Raw genomic sequence first — 16,947 nt, forward strand, 5'->3', positions numbered from 1 at the left:
TAGTCTCCCTATGAGCATTTTATGCACACCATTCATCCATCCCCTCTTTTTTGTGGTGCCAGGGAACAGAGCCAGGTCCTCACATGTGCCAGGTAAGTACTCTGCCACTGAGCTATGTCTCCAGCTCACAACTCCCTTTTTTGCTGGTACTGGACCTTGTACTCAGATCTGGCCACTGTCCTTTGGCTTTTTCACTCAGGGCTGGTACTCTACTACTTGAGCTACAACTCCATTTCCAGCTTTTTGCTGGTTAAATGGAGATAAAAAAAAAAATCTCATGTGGTTTTTCTGCCCAGGCTGATTTCAAATCTGGATCCTCAGATTTCAGCCTTCTGAGAAGTTAGGATTATAGGCCTGAGTTACCAGTGTATGGAAGCCTTTGTTTTTTGGTTTTTTTTTTTTTGATCATGAGGCTTGAACTCTGGGCCTAGGTGCTGTCACTCAGCTCTTCAGCTCAAGACAATCACTCTAACACTCAAGCCACAATGCCACTTCAGGCTTTCTGGTGACTAATTGGAGATAAGAGTCTCACAGACTTTTTTGCCCAGGCTGGCTTTGAATCATGACCCTCAGATCCCAGCCTTCTGAGTATCTAGGATTACAGGCATGAGGCACCAGCACCCGACAGCCTACTTAGTTTTAGTAGAGCAGAGTTAGTGGATGGAGAATGTCAGCAGAAGGATTTTTCTTTTCACTTTCCATATCAAACATTTGGGATAGGAGGAGGCACAGTTGTAATCTAGGGAACTTTTTGTCTTGTGGATGTGAATGGACATTTGGACTTTGCCTCATTCTTGGGTTGGGGCCTCTTTGAACCTTAGTCTTTTTTGGTGGTGGGGGGGGGGGGAGTTAGGAGGCTTGAACTCAGAGCCTGGGTGCTGTCCCTGAGCTTGTTTTTGCTCAAGACTAGAGCTCTACCACTTTGAGCCACAGCGTCACTCCTGGTTTTCTGGTGATTAATTAGAGATAAGAGTCTCATGGGACTTTTCTGCCCAGGGTGACTTCGAGCCATGATCCTCAGATCTCAGCATCTTGAGTAACTAGGATTATAGGCATGAGCCACCTGCACTTGGCTGAGCCTCCATCTTTTTACATGAAAAAAATTGGTGAAAATACCCACCTCCAGGTGCTAGTATAAGGCTTTAACTTGTCTTGTTTAATAAAGCACCACCAAATGAGGAAGTACTGGGAGTTTTGTTTTCCTTGGAACATTTTTTGCTCCTAGACGAAAGAGAGGAAATGATATGAGTAAATTATATTCTAGGAAGTGGTAGTGTGGCCCAAGTGATAGAAAGCCAAAGGAGACACAGGCTCTGAGTTCAAGCCCCAGTTCTGACACGTGTGTGCGCACACATGTACATACACACATACACACACACATTCCATTCCATTAGCACATTTCAACCTTGGCTGACCACACACTGCATATCTGAAACTACTAACAAAATCCATACCAGGGCCCAAGTCCATTGGTTTCCCGCCAGCTGAGGGTTGTGACCCTGTATTTGGACCGAGTTACAACTTAGAAAAGAACTTCGCAACTATATTAATCGGGGATTGCAGTGATACATTTTGTTAGTAGCAAAACCCAGAAAAATCCCAGTCTCCTTATCTGTTCAATTTATTCAATGTTTCTCTCCATTTCTGTGTTTTTCTCTCTGTGTCTCTGACAGGAAGGAGCAGGGGGAAAGGTTAACTTTTTTGGAGGGAGAACGGGTATCCTCACCTCTCAGCCTTCTGAGTAGCTAGGACTACAGGTATGAGCTACTGGCACCCAGCTCTAGAATTGACTTTTTTTTTTTTTTTTGGTCAGTTGTGAGCCTGAACTCTGGGCCTGGGCACTGTCCATCAGCTCTTCAGCTCAAGGTTAGCCCTCTACCACTTGAGCCACAGTGCCACTTCTGGCTTTTTCTGCTTATGTGGTGCTGAAGAATCGAACCCAGGGCCTCATGCATGCAAGGCAAGCACTCTGCCACTGAACCACCTTCCCAGCCCCTCTAGAATTGACTTCTGATTATTATTGCTGCTGTTGTCAGCCCAATAGTCTCTTCTTTCATAACTTAGTATGCTCCTTCCCTAGGCAACACTAGGCCCATTTAGTAAAAGCAGTAAATGATTAGCCCCTACCCCTCACCCTGAGAGGGCTCTCCTTTGGGATAACTATAACCATACAAGGCAGCGAGATCCCCTGAATCTCAAAGGTCATATGGGTCACCTGAGAGGGCACTCTTTTGGGGCAGCTATGACCATATAAGGCAGCAAGATCCCCTAAATCTCAGCGGTTATAAAGGTCACCTGAGACCGTAGCTAGCACCTCTTCTCATTCTTCTCTCTTGTGAGAAGGGGTCCCTTTACTGGCAATAAACCTTTTCTTTGTTGTTTGAACCTAGATGTCTGTGTAGTTTTCTGGCAAAGTCTAATTTACTATATTATTCAGTAGCACTCTACACATCCAACCTAAAAGATTATTTCCAGGGAGGGAGCTTTGTGAACCTTTCCAGTTGCAGTGTGTCATGCTCTTGGGAGAAATATTACTTATTGTTAATTTTAGAGCTGGTACTGTTCTGTCTTTGATTCTCTCCTGATGAATGGCCAGGAAAATGTTAACAGTCCAAGCGAATGTTTGCCTGCTTGGGTCTCAGAGGGAGAGACAGTGAGATTATTACAGCGCTGTGGAAGGAGGTTAGCAAGTGCTTTGTCTAGACTTCCCTAGGTTGGGGGGGTGAGGGAGGTGGTGGTGGTGGTAGAGTTTTTGAAGGAGGAGAGCTCCTCAGGGGAAGAGCCAGCTGCCTGGTAGGGAGGTATGGGCTAGATTTAGGGCCACACACAGACTTGCTAGAGTGAGGATTTGGTAGAGTTAACCTTTCGAAAACACTAAAGCAAAACCAAACATGAGACTGTATGTGGAGCTCAGAGATAACCTAGTGTTTTCCACTTGCCTTCCTTTCTCATTGTATGATGTCCAGACTGGTATCAAACTCATAATCCTCCTGCCTCTGCCTCCTAAATACTGGAAACACACCACCACACCTGGCATGAATGCTGCTTTTTTTTGGGGGGGGGAAGAGGGGAGATCGGTCGTGGGACTTGAACTCTGGGCCTGGGAGCTGTCCTTCAGCTCTTCAGCTCAAGGCTAGCACTCTACCACTGAGCCACATTCCCAGCCCCATGAATGTTGCTTTATTACTGATTGAGAAACACTCTTCTTTGAAACTATACACCATCTCTGGGCACAGTGTCTTCCACCTGTAATCCCTGCTACTTTGTAGGAATAGCTATATGGTACGAGAATAGCCGTCTGAGGCTGGACTCCCTGTCTGAAAAGTAACTAAAACAAAAAGGGTTGGGGATGTGGTTCAAGTGATAAAGCCCTGGGATGCATTTCAATCACAAAACCTTGAGTTCATATCTCACTACTGCCAAACAAACAGTGACAGTTGCTGGGCATAATGGCATATATCTATAATCCCAGCTACAAGGGAGGTAGAGGTAAGGGGATTGAAGTAAAAGGCTTGAGATTCTGTCAGAAAAGTAACTAAAGCAAGTGGGTCACTGGTGCCTCACACTTGGCTGTGGAGATCTGAGGTTCACAGTTTGAAGCCAACCTGGGTAGTAGCCCAAAAACTCAAGCTATAAGACCCAAAAGAATGGAGTCCGGAAGGCCATTTTCCCAATAAAAACTCTCAGAATGCTAAGTTTCCTGGAGAGGTCAATCAGTTCTGGCTTAACAGGAATTCAGATTTCTATCCTGGGTGTGGGCTAATTGGATCCTAAACTGAGTGGGAGCCTACAAATTTTGTTGTTTACCTCCAGTTTCCAAGATAAGGAACTCACTTATCACTTGTATACAAAATATTGTCATATATTGATGTTTATAGCTTACTTTCTGCACATACTTCCCTAGAAGAAATGCAATAAAAATCTTGGTTAATGGAATCTTGAGATCTGAAGTTGGCAGAAGGCTTCAGGTCTCCTGGCACCCCAAATCTCAATTCCATGGCCCCATTTCCAATACTGCCTTGTCCTGGGTCATGGCAGTTTGCAGCAAACCTGCATAGAAATATCCATCAGACTCTTATCACCAGTTGACCATCAAAAATCTGGGAGTGGAGCTGTGCCTAAAATAGTAGAGCACTAACCTTGAGCAAAACAAAAATACCACAAGTCAAAGCAGCAAAATCTGGGTGATTGATGACACCACTGCCTGCTCTACCAGGTTTAGATAATGACAGGAGATTTCTAGATGCCTCTCCCGTGACATGGAATACAATGTTGTCAAACCTTGTGGTTGCTCATCTGTTGATTGTGATGTCTCTGCAAATCTTTGAAATACTTGGTGATTCTGACCATGAAGGCTTCAGCCTTGCAGGGGAATGGGGGAGGAATAGAAGCTTTAGGGAAGTTCCCTAAACGATGAGCACTATACATGGGATGAGCAGGAATACTGCCCAAAGCTTAAGGCAGCAAAGACAGATGTAAAATAGAGGCAGAGATGCCAGGATTTTATTCTGTTTCATTATCCAAAGTAATAGAAGAACCGACAAGGGGAGAATGGATCTTTTTATCAAAAGCAACCCCTAGCCAGGCACCACAGTGGCTCATGCCTGTCATCCTAACTACTCAGGAGACTGAATTCTAAGGATCCAGGTTCCAAGACAGCCTGGGTCGAAAACCTCATGAGACTCATCTCCAAAAAACAGAAATAAAGCTATGGCTCCAGTGGTAGAGTGCTAACCTTGAGCAGAAAAGCTAAGGGACAGCACCCAGACCCTGAGTTCAAGCCCAGCACCTCTATGTCCCTGTTATAGTTCCTCTTAGGTTGCCATTGCTCCTGCTCCTGGTTTGCAGAGAGGAGCCATATTGTAGGTGTACCCAGAGCCATCCATCCTATTTCCTAAGAACTTTCTAGGAGGCAGGCTGATCTTCAACAGATGCTGAGTGTTAGGAAAGGTCAAGCAGATCCCAGAAATAATGGTCACAGAGGAGCAAGGCGCAGACTGAGGGGGACCTGGGGCTGCAGGGAGAATTTCCGGGGTGAAGTAGGACAGGCCCCTGCTGAGCTCCTCACTGGCTAGTGGAAAGGAAGTGGAAGATTCAAGGAGGACAGCCTCCAGGAAAGAACAGAGCAGGTTGAAGACATAAACAGGACCTGGGCACTGTTCCTGATCTTCTTTTTGCTCAAGGCTAGCACTCTACCACTTGAGCCACAGCCCACTCCCAGCCTTTTCTGTATATGTGGCACTGAACAATTGAACCCAGGGCTTCATGCATGCTAGGCAAGTACTCTACCACTCAGTCACATTCCCAGCCCTACATCCAATTTGAAAACATAACCTTCCAAATTTTAGAGATCAGAACTCCACGCATCAAACCCTTGAAACCTCCGGTGAAGAAGAGCAGAGAGGGGCTGGGAAGGTGGCTCAGAGGGAGAGTGCTTGCCTTGCATGCATGAGGCTCTGGGTTCGATAGAGCTGAAGAGCTGAGGGACGGCGTCCAGGCCGAGTTGAGGCTCCATGACCAACATAAACGAACAAATAGCAGAAACAGCATCCTTCAGCTAAATTTAAACTTGTTTTCCTATTTAGCCACTAGGGGGCAGAACAGCCCACTCAATTCATCAAACTGTGTGGCTTCTTAGATCTGGATAAGCATTTGAGGAAGACTATTGATTGCTGGCCTCCTGGAAACCACCCCAGGAAAAAGAGACTCACACTCTAGTATAATTAGAAACACATAAGCCGGGTGCCGGTGGCTCATGCCTGTAATCCTAGCTACTCAAGAGGCTGAGATCTGAGGATCATGGTTCAAAGCCAGCCCAGGCAGGAAAGTCCATGAAACTCATATCCAATAAACCACCAGAAAACCGGAAGTGGCGCTGTGGTACAAGTGGTAGAGTGCTTAACCATGAGCTGAAGAGCTGAGGGAGAGCACTCAGGCCCAGAGTTCAAGCCCCACAACTGACAGAGAGAGAGAGAGAGAGAGAGAGAGAGAGAGAGAGAGAGTGTTAAAGAAACACATTTACCCAAAGAAAGAAAGAGAAAAATAAAAAAAGTTAAAGAAACATATTTACCCAAATAATGGTGCTCCAAAGAATGAAAGGTAGGTTTGTGTGGGGTGGGTGGGGTGGGATGGCAGTGGGTGGGTGTGCCAGTATTAGGGCTTGAACTAAGGCCTTCACCCCCTCCCTTAGCTTTTTCACTCCAGTGTTCTAACACTTGAGCCACATCTCTACTTCTGGCTTTTTGCTGCTTAATTGGCCATAAGAGTCTAGGGGATTTTTTTCTGCTTGGGCTGACTTTGAACTTCAAATCTCAGCCTTCTGAGTAGCTAGGATTATAGGACCTCAATCTTCAGATCACAGCCTCCTGAGCTAGATACCCTGTATTATTTTGCCCTTCTATGATTTTATGTGATGTTTTGTTTTGTCAGTCATGGGGCTTGAACTCAAGGCCTGGGTGCTCTTCCTGAACTCCAGCTCAAAGCTAGCACTCTACCACTTGAGCCATAGCGCCATTTCCGGTTTTCTGGTAGTTAATTGGAGATAAGAATCCCACGGACTTTCCTGCTCAGGCTGTTTTTCAACCGTGATCCTCAGATCTCAGCCTCCTGAGTAGCTAGGATTATAGGCGTGAGCCACCAGCACCCAGCTGAGCGTTTTTTAAAAGGCTTTGAGTTTTACTCACCTTGCTTGCTTGGCTTGGTACTCTCCACTTGAAGCATGCCTCCAGTCAGGCTTTTTACTGGTTAGTGATGGAGATTAAGAACTGAGGTCAAAGAATGAGCTATCATCATCCAGTTGTTGAAGATTTTGTTTCTTTTGCTCGTTGTGTTTGATATTTATGGGAATATATAGGTGTTGTGGTTTGTTTGTCAGTACTGGAGTTTGAACTTAGGTCCTCACATTTGCTAGGCAGGCACTTTACTGCTGAGCCACGTCTCCAGCAAAGTTTCTTGAGTAGGATCCAGCTCTCAAAATTCTGATATTTTTTTTTCAGTGATGGGGTTTGAATTCAGGGCTTTATACTTCCTAGACAAACACTCTAGTATTTCAGCCATATCCCCAATCTCTGGTGGTAACTTTTTTTTTTTTTTGGTCAGTCATGGGGCTTGAACTCTGGGCCTGGGCCCTCTCCCTGGGCTCTTCAGCTCAAGGCTAGTGCTCTACCACTTGAGCCACAGCACTACTTCTGGTTTTCTGGTGGTTTATTGGAGATAAGAGTCTCATGAACTTTCCTGCCCAGGCTGGCTTTGAACCATGATCCTCAGATCCCAGACTCCTGAGTAGCTAGGATTACAGGCGTGAGCCACTTGTGCCTGGCCTTGGTGGTAACTTTTAAAGGAATATTTGGAGATAGACTTGAGGGAAAAGCAGGCACAGGAAATAGATTTTATCTCAAGCAAAGATAAAAAAATAGCAAATGAGTCTGAGATCTAGAATATTTCAGAATTCAATCTGTTTAAGTGGAAAAGATTGATTTATGGACAATCTTAAGGCAATCCTTCTATTTTACTCTCATAGAAGAAGGTCCTTCTTGCATGCCATTCTCTTTTCTCCAGAAAAAGTAAAGTAGGCCAGAGGCTGATGGCTCACACCTATAATCCGAGCTGCTCCAAAGGTTGAGATCAGAGTATCAGGTTCAGTCAGCTGGGAAGACAAATCTTATTTTCAGATAACCAACAGAAAACTGGAAATGGATGTATGGCTCAGGTGGTAGAGCACCAAGTAAAGTGCAAGGCTCTGAGTTCAAGACCCAGTACTGTCACACCCACAAAGAGGCAAAGCAGGAAAAAGAATGATTGCCTTCTAGCTCCTTTACATCTAAATATCATCTAAGTAGGAAACTCCTGGGGAGTTCTGTGAACATGAAACAAAAGAACAAGATTACATTTTCAATTTTAGATTCTATTGAACAGATGACTTCAGTTGATAACTGTACTAATTTTCAAACTCTTATTTTACTTATTTATTTATTTATTTTTGTTGGTCATAGGGCTTGAACTCTGGGCCTGGATGCTGTCCCTCAGCTCTTCAGCTCAAGGCTAGCACTATATCACTTGAGCTACATCACTTTCGGTTTTCTGGTGGTTTATTGGAGATAAGAGTCTCACAGACTTTCCTGCCAGGTCTAGCTTTTAACTGTGATTTTCAGATCTCAACCTCCTGAGTAGCTAGGATTACAGGTGTGAGCCACCAACACCCAGCTTTTGAATTTTGTATTTATTTTTGATATATATTTTTACTGTAAAAATACTGTACAGGGGAGTTACAGTTACATGAGTAAGGTATTGAGTACATTTCCGATCGAGCATTGTTACCTCCTCCATTGTTTTCCCCCTACCATCCCTTCCCTCCCCACCTCCCCAAAGCTGTAAAGTTCATTTTCAACAGCAAAGGCAGTACTCAGAGGTAAGTTTATAGCTCTGAGTTCCTACATCAACAAATGGGAGAGATCTGAAACCAATAATTTAACAAGGCACCTGAAGCTCCTTGAAAAAGAGCAACAAGCAAAATCCCAATCCAGTAGACAAAAACAAATAATTAAAATTAAATCAGAGTTAAATGAATTAGAGTCCAAAAAAAACATATAATCAACAAAACAAGGAGTTGGTTCTTCAAAAAAAATTAACAGCCAGGCGCTAGTGGCTCACGCCTGTAATCCTAGCTACTCAGGAGACTGAGATCTGAGGATCTCAGTTCAAAGCCAGCCCGGGCAGGAGAGACCGTGAGACTCCTATCTCCAATAAACCACCAGAAAACCGGAAGTGGCGCTGTAGCTCATGTGGTAGAGCGCTAGCCTTGAGCTGAAGAGCTGAGGGACAGCGCCCAGGCCCAGAGTTCAAGCCCCACGACCGACAAAAAAAAAAAAAAAAAAATTAACAAAATGGACAAACCCTTAACAAATCTTATCAGAAAAAGAAGAGAACATGCCCAAATAAACAGACTCAGAGATGAGAATGGACACATTACCACAGAAACAACCATGATTCAGAACATTATAAGGGAATACTTCTCAAACCTTTATGCTAATAAGTTTGAGAGTCTGGAAGAAATGGACAGATTTCTAGCAAATATCGACATGCCCAAACTAAACCAAGATTACTTAAACCAGCTTAACAGACCCATATCAAGCATCAAAATAGAAAAAGCAATAAGAGACCTCCCACCCAAGAAAAGCCCAGGACCGGATGGATTTACAGCTGAATTTGAACTCTTTAATAGCTAAAGAATTGTATGTTGGCTTTCAATCCATTGGCTCCATGGGTGTGTCACAGATTCTTGTTAACATCACAGGAATGTTATTGGGGAAAATTACATTTAATGCAATCTCAAATGAATTTACTATTAATGCAGAGTTTAAAACAAAAAAAAAATTTGGTCATGGGGTTTGAACTCAGGGGACCTGGGTGCTGTCCCTAAGCTTTTTCACTCAAGACTAGAGCTCTACCACTTTGAGCCAAAGTGCCAGTTCTGGTTTTCTGGTGGTTAATTGGAGATAAAACTCTAGTGGACTTTCCTTCCCCAGGCTGGCTTCGAACCTGGGTCCTCAGATCTCAGCCTCCTGAGTAGCTAGGATTACAAGCATGAACCATGAGTGCCCAGCTAATCTTTCTATTTTCTTTCCTCCCTTTTCCTCCTTCCCTTCCTTCTTTCTTTCCTCTCTTCTTTCCTTCCTTCTTTCCCTTCTCTTTTCCTCTCTCCTTCTCCTTCCTTCCTCCTTCCCTCCCTTCTTTCTTTTCTTTACTTTCAACAAGATTTCCCATTAATGGGGCTGGGAAGGTGGCTCGGTAGTAGAGTGCTTGCCTAGCATGTATGAAGCTCTGGGTTCTATTCCTCAGTACCACATAAACAGAAAAAGCTGGAAGTGGCTCTGTGGCTCAGCTGGTAGAGTACTAGCCTTGAGCAAAAGAAGCTCAGGGAGGGGCTGGGAAGGTGGCTCAGTGGTAGAGCGCTTGCCTTGCATGCATGAGGCCCTTGGTTCGATTCCTCAGCACCACATAAGAAAAAAGAAAAAAGCCGGAAGTGGCGCTGTGGCTCAAGTGGTAGAGCACTAGCCGTGAGCTGAAGAGCTGAGGGATAGCGCCCAGGCCCAGAGTTCAGGCCCCACAACCAGACCCAAGGAAAAAAAAAAGGAAAAGAAAAGAAGCTCAGGGACAGTGTCCAGGCCCTGAGTTCAAGCTCCAGGACTGGCAAAAAAAAAAAGATTTCTTGTTGGGGGGTGGGGGGAGGGACTGGGAGAGACAACCCTTTTTCTTTTCTTTTTTAGTGCTGGTCCCCAGACTTGACCTCAGTGCCTGGGCACTGTCCCTGAATTTCAAGGCTAGCACTCTACCACTTGAGCCACCACTCTTTTTTTGGTTACTATTTGGTTTTGTTTTTGGTAGTCTACTAGAGATAAGAGTCTCATGAACTATCCTGCCTGGGCCAGCTTTGAACTGTGATCCTCAGATCTCAGCTTCCTTGAGTAGCTAGAATTACAGGCATGAACCACCAGCACCCAGCTGAAAATTTATATCATCACTCAAGATAAGCCTTTCAAACTATTAGTAATATTGATCACTTACCAACCAAGAAAAGCAATCAAATTATTAATGTTTTTCAGTAGTCATATATAGGGGCTTGTCAAACTATATTTTGATTTATTCTCTTTAAAAATGTACCTAGAGGAGCTGGGAAGGTGGCTGGGTAGAGTACTTGCCTTGCATGCATGAGGCCCTGGGTTTGATTCATTAGCACCACATAAGCAGAAAAAGCCAGAAGTGGTACTGTAGCTCAAGTGGTAGAGCACTAGCCTTGAGCTGAAGAGCTCAGGGACAGCACCCAGGCCCAGAGTTCAGGCCCATGACTGACCAAAAAAAAAAAAAAAAAATACACTTAAAGCCTAGTGTGGTGTGCATGCCTGTAGTCCCAGCACTCTGGAGGTTGAAGGAGAGGATCTCCAGTTCCAGGCTGGCCTGGGTTAAATAGCCAAAAAAGAAAAAAGAATACTTAGTTTTCTATAAATTATGCTTTACTAGTTACTCTATTATTTTAAATGCCATAAAACAACTTGAAATATATATTAAAACTCAGCAGGCTTCTTGTATAACTATTTTGGCCCAGCTTGTCAAAAAACAATGATCTTAAAAATTGTTTTAATTCCAAGAAGGCTTTCAAATACCTTTATAAATCATGTATGATTAATTTTCATCTGAACAGAAAGTTATTTTAGTATCTAGAATTAATTCATTTGAATTTGCATGTTCCTGTAGAATTGAAAATGTAACAGGCTATGGGCAAAGTTCTAAAGTTAGGAATAAATTATAAAGCCTGGCAGCAGGAAGAGGATCAATACACACTTGCCAGTGGAATAAGTGGGATAATGGGCACCCTATTTTAATAAACATCTTCTGGAAAGCCAAGAGCCAGAGACCCATACCTGTAATCCTCAGGAAGCTGAGGATCTGAGAACTGAGGTTGGAGGTCAGTCCAAGCAGGAAAATCTGTGAGATTCATCTTCAATTAACTACCAAAAAACTGGAAATGGAGCTGTGGTTCAAGTGTTGAAGCTTTTGAGGGGAAAAAAAACTAAGGGACAGCACCCAGGCCCTGAATTCAAGTCCCAGTACGGGCACCAAATAAATAATACCTACAAACCCAGCTGCTGGATAATAGCTGGTGGGTAGAAGTTGTGCTAGCAAACACTGAAACACATGTGGACTCAAATTTCATTAACAGTTTCCACAAATTGTGTATAAAGAGCTGAGATTCCAGGAAGCCCATTTGTGCATTGGCTGATGTGTTCTCACTGAACCTGTGTACAGTGAGACCTGAGACAAGGAGTCAATGTGAGCCATTGGTATGAAGAGAGGAAGGCTGGGAATGTGGCTTAGTGGTGGAGTGTTTACCTAGCACGCATGAAGCCCTAGATTTGAGTCACAGTGCCACATAAACAGAAAAAGCTGGAAGTGGTGTGTGGCATTGTGGCTCAGAGTGGAGTACTAGCCTTGAGCAAAAAGAAGCTCCGGGACAGGGCCCAAGCCCTGAGTTCAAGCCTCAGGACTGGAAAAAGAAAAAAAAAGAAGGAGGAAGAGGAGGAGGAAGAAGAGGAGGAGGACGAAGAAGAAAAGAGGAGGAGGAGGAAGAAGAGAGGAAGCTGAGAAATCTAGCAATTTCCAGCAAATATACTCTTCCCTCCAAAAGCTAAGCTCAGGTTTCCTAGAAGAAAGTAATCAAGTCAGACTTGACTTGGTGGCTTCCACTTATAATCCTAGTTTCTCAGGAGGCTGAGGTTCGCAGTTCAAAGCCAGCTCAGGCAAATAAATGTCTATGGGACTCTTTTTCCTAATTTTGTTTTTCATTTTATTTTTACTTAAAAATATTATCTAGGCTGACAATATTATACTTAATGGGGAAAAACTACAACCAATTCCTCTAAAAACAGGAACAAGGCAAGGATGCCCATTCTCTCCACTCCTCTTCAACATAGTTGTGGAATCCTTAGCTAGAGCAATAAGGCAAGAAAAAGACATTGAAGGGATCCACATAGGGGAGGAAGAAGATGACATGATTTTATACCTTAACAATCCCAAAGGCTCCATCCCCAAACTCTTAGAGCTTATAAACCACTAACCACTTCAGCAAAGTAGCAGGATACAACATTAACCCACAAAAATCAGTCACCTTTCTGTATACCAATAACATACAAGCAAAAAGGGAGAGCAAGGAAACAACCCCATTCACAATAACCTCAAAAAAATATGTGTCTAGGAATTAACCTAACCAAAGATGTAAAGGATCATCATAAAAACTATAAAAGCCTAAAAACAGGAATCATAGAGGATACCAGGAAATGGAAAGACTTCCCATGTTCCTGGATAGGCAGAATTAATATAGTGAAAATAGCTATACTGCCAAAATTGATATACACATTCAATGCAATTCCCAATGACATACTTTACTGAAACAGAGAAAACAGTCCAAAAGTTCATATGGAGCAACAAAACACCTAGAATAGCCAAAGCAATTCTAGGCAAAAGAAACAATGCAGGAGGGATCATGATACCAGATTTCAAGCTCTACTATAGAGCCATAATAGCAAAGACAGCTTGGTATTGGCACAAAAAAAAGACCCAGAGACCAATGGAACAGACTAGAGGACCCAGAAATAAAGCCACATATGTACAATTGATATTTGACAAAGGAGCCAAAGACGTACAGTAGAAGACTCATAATCTCTTCAACTATTGGTGCTGGGAAAACTGGGCGGCCACATGCAGAAAACTGAAAGTGGATCCCAGCCTGTCACCATGCACTAACACCAACTCAAAATGGATTAAAGACCTTAACATCAAACCTGATACTCTGAAACTACTGCAGGACAGAGTAGGAGAGACACTTGAACTTATAGACACAGGCAGGAACTTCCTGAACAGAATCTCAGGGTCACAACAAATTGGAGAGAGACTTGACAAACGGGACTACCTTAAAATAAAAAGTTTCTGCACAGATAAAGAAATAGCAACCAGGGCTGGGAAGGTGGCTCAGTGGTAGAGTGCTTGCCTTGCAAGCCTGAGGCTCTGGTTCGATTCCTCAGCACCACATAAGCAAAAAGAAAAAAAAGCCGGAAGTGGCGTTGTGGCTCAAGTGGTAGAGCACTAGCCTTGAGCTGAAGAGTTGAGGGACAGTGCCCAGGCCCAGAGTTCAGGCCCCACAACCAGACCTCCCCCCACAAAAGAAAAAGAAACAAAGAAAGACAGCCAACTAATTGGGAAAAAATATTTAACAGCAAAATATCAGACAAGTGTCTAATATCCAGTATATACAGGGAACTCAAGAAACTAACCCCTAACAAATCTAACAAAACAATCATGAAATGGGAGAGGGAACTAAAGAGAGACTTCTCAGAAGAAGAGATAAAAATGGCAAAGAAACACATGAGGAAATGTTCATCATCCCTGGATGTAAAGGAAATGTAAATAAAAACAACACTGAGATACCACCTTATCCTGGTCAGAATGGCCCACATCCTAAAGTCAGCCAATGACAAATGCTGGAGGGGCTGCAGAGAAAGAGGAACCCTACTGCATTGCTGGTGGGAATGTAAACTATTACAACCACTTTGGAAAACAGTTTGGAGGTACCTCAGAAAGCTAAATATAGGGGCTGGGAAAGTGGCTCAGTGGTAGAGCGCTTGCCTTGCATGCTTGAGACCCTGGGTTCGATTCCTCAGCACCACATAAGAAAAAAGCCGGAAGTGGCACTGTGGCTCAAGTGGTAGAGCGCTAGCCTTGAGCTGAAGAGCTGAGGGACAGCGCCCAGGCCCAGAGTTCAGGCCCCACGACTAGATGCCCCCCCCCAAAAAAAGAAAGCTAAATATAGACCTCCCCTATGATCCAGCCATACCACTCCTAGGCATCTACCCTGAGTAACAGGAACCAGTATACAATGACACATGTACCTCCATGTTTATTGCAGCACTGTTCACAATAGCCAAGATTTGGAAATAACCCAGATGCCCCACTACTGATGAGTGGATCCAAAAATTGTGGTTCCTATATTTCAATGGAATATTATACAGCCATTAGAAAGGACAAAATAATGGCATTTGCAGGGAAATGGATGGAACTAGAGCAGGTCATTTTGAGCGAAGTAAGCCAAGATCAAAGAGACCAACGGCACATGGTCTCCCTGATTTGTGGATGCTAAAGCCAAAATACAAGAAGATATGGCAACATAACAGGACTCAGGAAACAAAGGATAGCCACCCATTTTGTCATATCATAGCTAAATGATTCCATTTTTTAAACCATATATATGGTAGATAAATATAGACAACAGAGGGAAGACAGGAGGAGGACACAGAATAAGTGGGAACAGCCTACACTAAGCAAATGGAAAGAAATGTAAACATCACCTGATGTGGAAAAAATAACCTGTATTGTCATAGCTCATAGAATTCACAGACTGTATAGACCATGATAATGACAATTTGCCTTGTAAAGGTTAAAATGTGTTTGTGACTTTAACTAAGTATCACTAGTCCACAATACTGTGAAATATGTGAAATTTATGTAATCACCTAATCTCAATTTAAGAAAAAGAAGTGAGAGAAGGGATGGGTTAGGAGAGATGGGTGACAAGGTTGTCAGACACTTTGTATTCATATACTGTTTTGTAAAATGGGAACTTCTTTGTACAACTACTTAGCGATAATTAAAAAAAAAATAAAAAATATTATCTAGGCTGGGAATGTGGCTTAGTAGTAGAATGCTTGCTTAGCATGTATGAAGGCCTGGGTTCGATTCCTCAGTACCACACAAACAGAAAAAGCTGGAAGTGGTGTTGTGGCTCAAGTGGTAGAGTGCTAGCCTTGAGCAAAAGAAGCTCAGAGACAATGCCCAGGTCCTGGTTCAAGCTCCAGCACTGGCAAAAAATTAAAAAAATATTACCTTTAATTATTGCATTATATTATTTAAATAATATATTTAATATATATTATTTTTAATTTATGCACTCCTCATATCTGGACTAAACTGGAGGTCTACTGTAGGGCTGAGAGGGAGCAGTCTGGATCTGACAAGACCTTTGGAGAGTCAGGTAACCTCTGGTGATTCTGTGATATATCCCTTTCTCCTCTGCTCACTTGGGAGGGAGCTGCCAGGGCCTTCCCCAAGTTGGGTATGTGCAGGGGACCTGGATTGACCAAGGTGGCACAGAACGAGATACCACTCATTTGACTCTCCTAATGACTATTTTCTTAGCAACCAACCCACAAAAGGGAGTTGTACAGTACAAATATCGTCCCAATCTCACAGATGGGAAAACAGGACTTAACTGTGGCAGTGACTGGTACCAGGGCCAGCGGGGTCCATCCAGGCCACAGGATCCTGTGTCCTGCATACTGAGAATTTGAGCAGGCCAAGAAAAAGCCCAAAAGACAGTCTGACATTAAAAAATGGTCTTTGAGAATTGTACAAAGGGGTTTCAATTTAACCTGTCAGTTTGAGTGCAATGGTCAATGTCACCCTTCCTTCATTCTCCTTAATCACTCCCAACTCCCACCCATCCCTTCAAGTTACCTGGTTCCATTTTCACAAAAGTACATTGGCTATTATGACTGTGTTCACCCACACTTTCCTCTTTCCATTTGTCATCATCTTATCTCCAATTCACCAGCAAAAAATTGAAAGCAGAGCTGTGTCTCAAGGAGTAGAGCACCAGCTTTGAACAAAAAAGCTAATGGAAGGGCTGGGAAGGTGGCTCAGTGGTAGAGCGCTTGCCTTGCATGCCTGAGGCCCTGGGTTCGATTCCTCAGCACCACATAAGCAAAAAGAAAAAAGCCGGAAGTGGTGCTGTGGCTCAAGTGGTAGAGCGCTAGCCTTGAGCTAAAGAGCTGAGGGACAGCGCCCAGGCCCAGAGTTCAGGCCCCACGACCGGACCCAAAAAAAAAAAAAAAGCTAATGGACAACATCCAGGCCTGGAAGTAATTAATAACTAAACAGTCCCACCAATAATACACCAAGATTTCTATGTGAAGTGATGTTCATTATAGTACTTGCAGAAAAAAAAAAAGCAGACACTGCAAAGCTGGAGGATTTCGGTTTCTATTCAACATATCTCTGGTTACTTTATAATCACTCCAGCAACTATGGCCATTTGCCAGAACATAACAATATCAGGGTTGGTTTGTGGATTCAGTATTGCTCTCAGGAGCTATGAGATACAATGGAAAAATCAGCCTCATGCCAAAGTGTAAGACACAGTCCCACTAAATCCAATGTATTTGGGTACAATTTGTAAACCTCATTTCTAATGACAACAACCAGGCTCTGAAAGCCACAGCAAAGGTTACTTGTCTGTGTTCCAACCAAAACACTAGGCAGTAGACCTAATATGAGCAAGCTGACTGGCTTGATTTAGTGGATCTGAGCCAAAGCCACTACCCCCAGCTCCTCTTCTCTTTCTGT

Source organism: Dipodomys spectabilis, unplaced genomic scaffold, assembly GCF_019054845.1.
Source record: "Dipodomys spectabilis isolate Male_0828 unplaced genomic scaffold, ASM1905484v1 ptg000365l, whole genome shotgun sequence".
NCBI lineage: Eukaryota > Metazoa > Chordata > Mammalia > Rodentia > Heteromyidae > Dipodomys > Dipodomys spectabilis.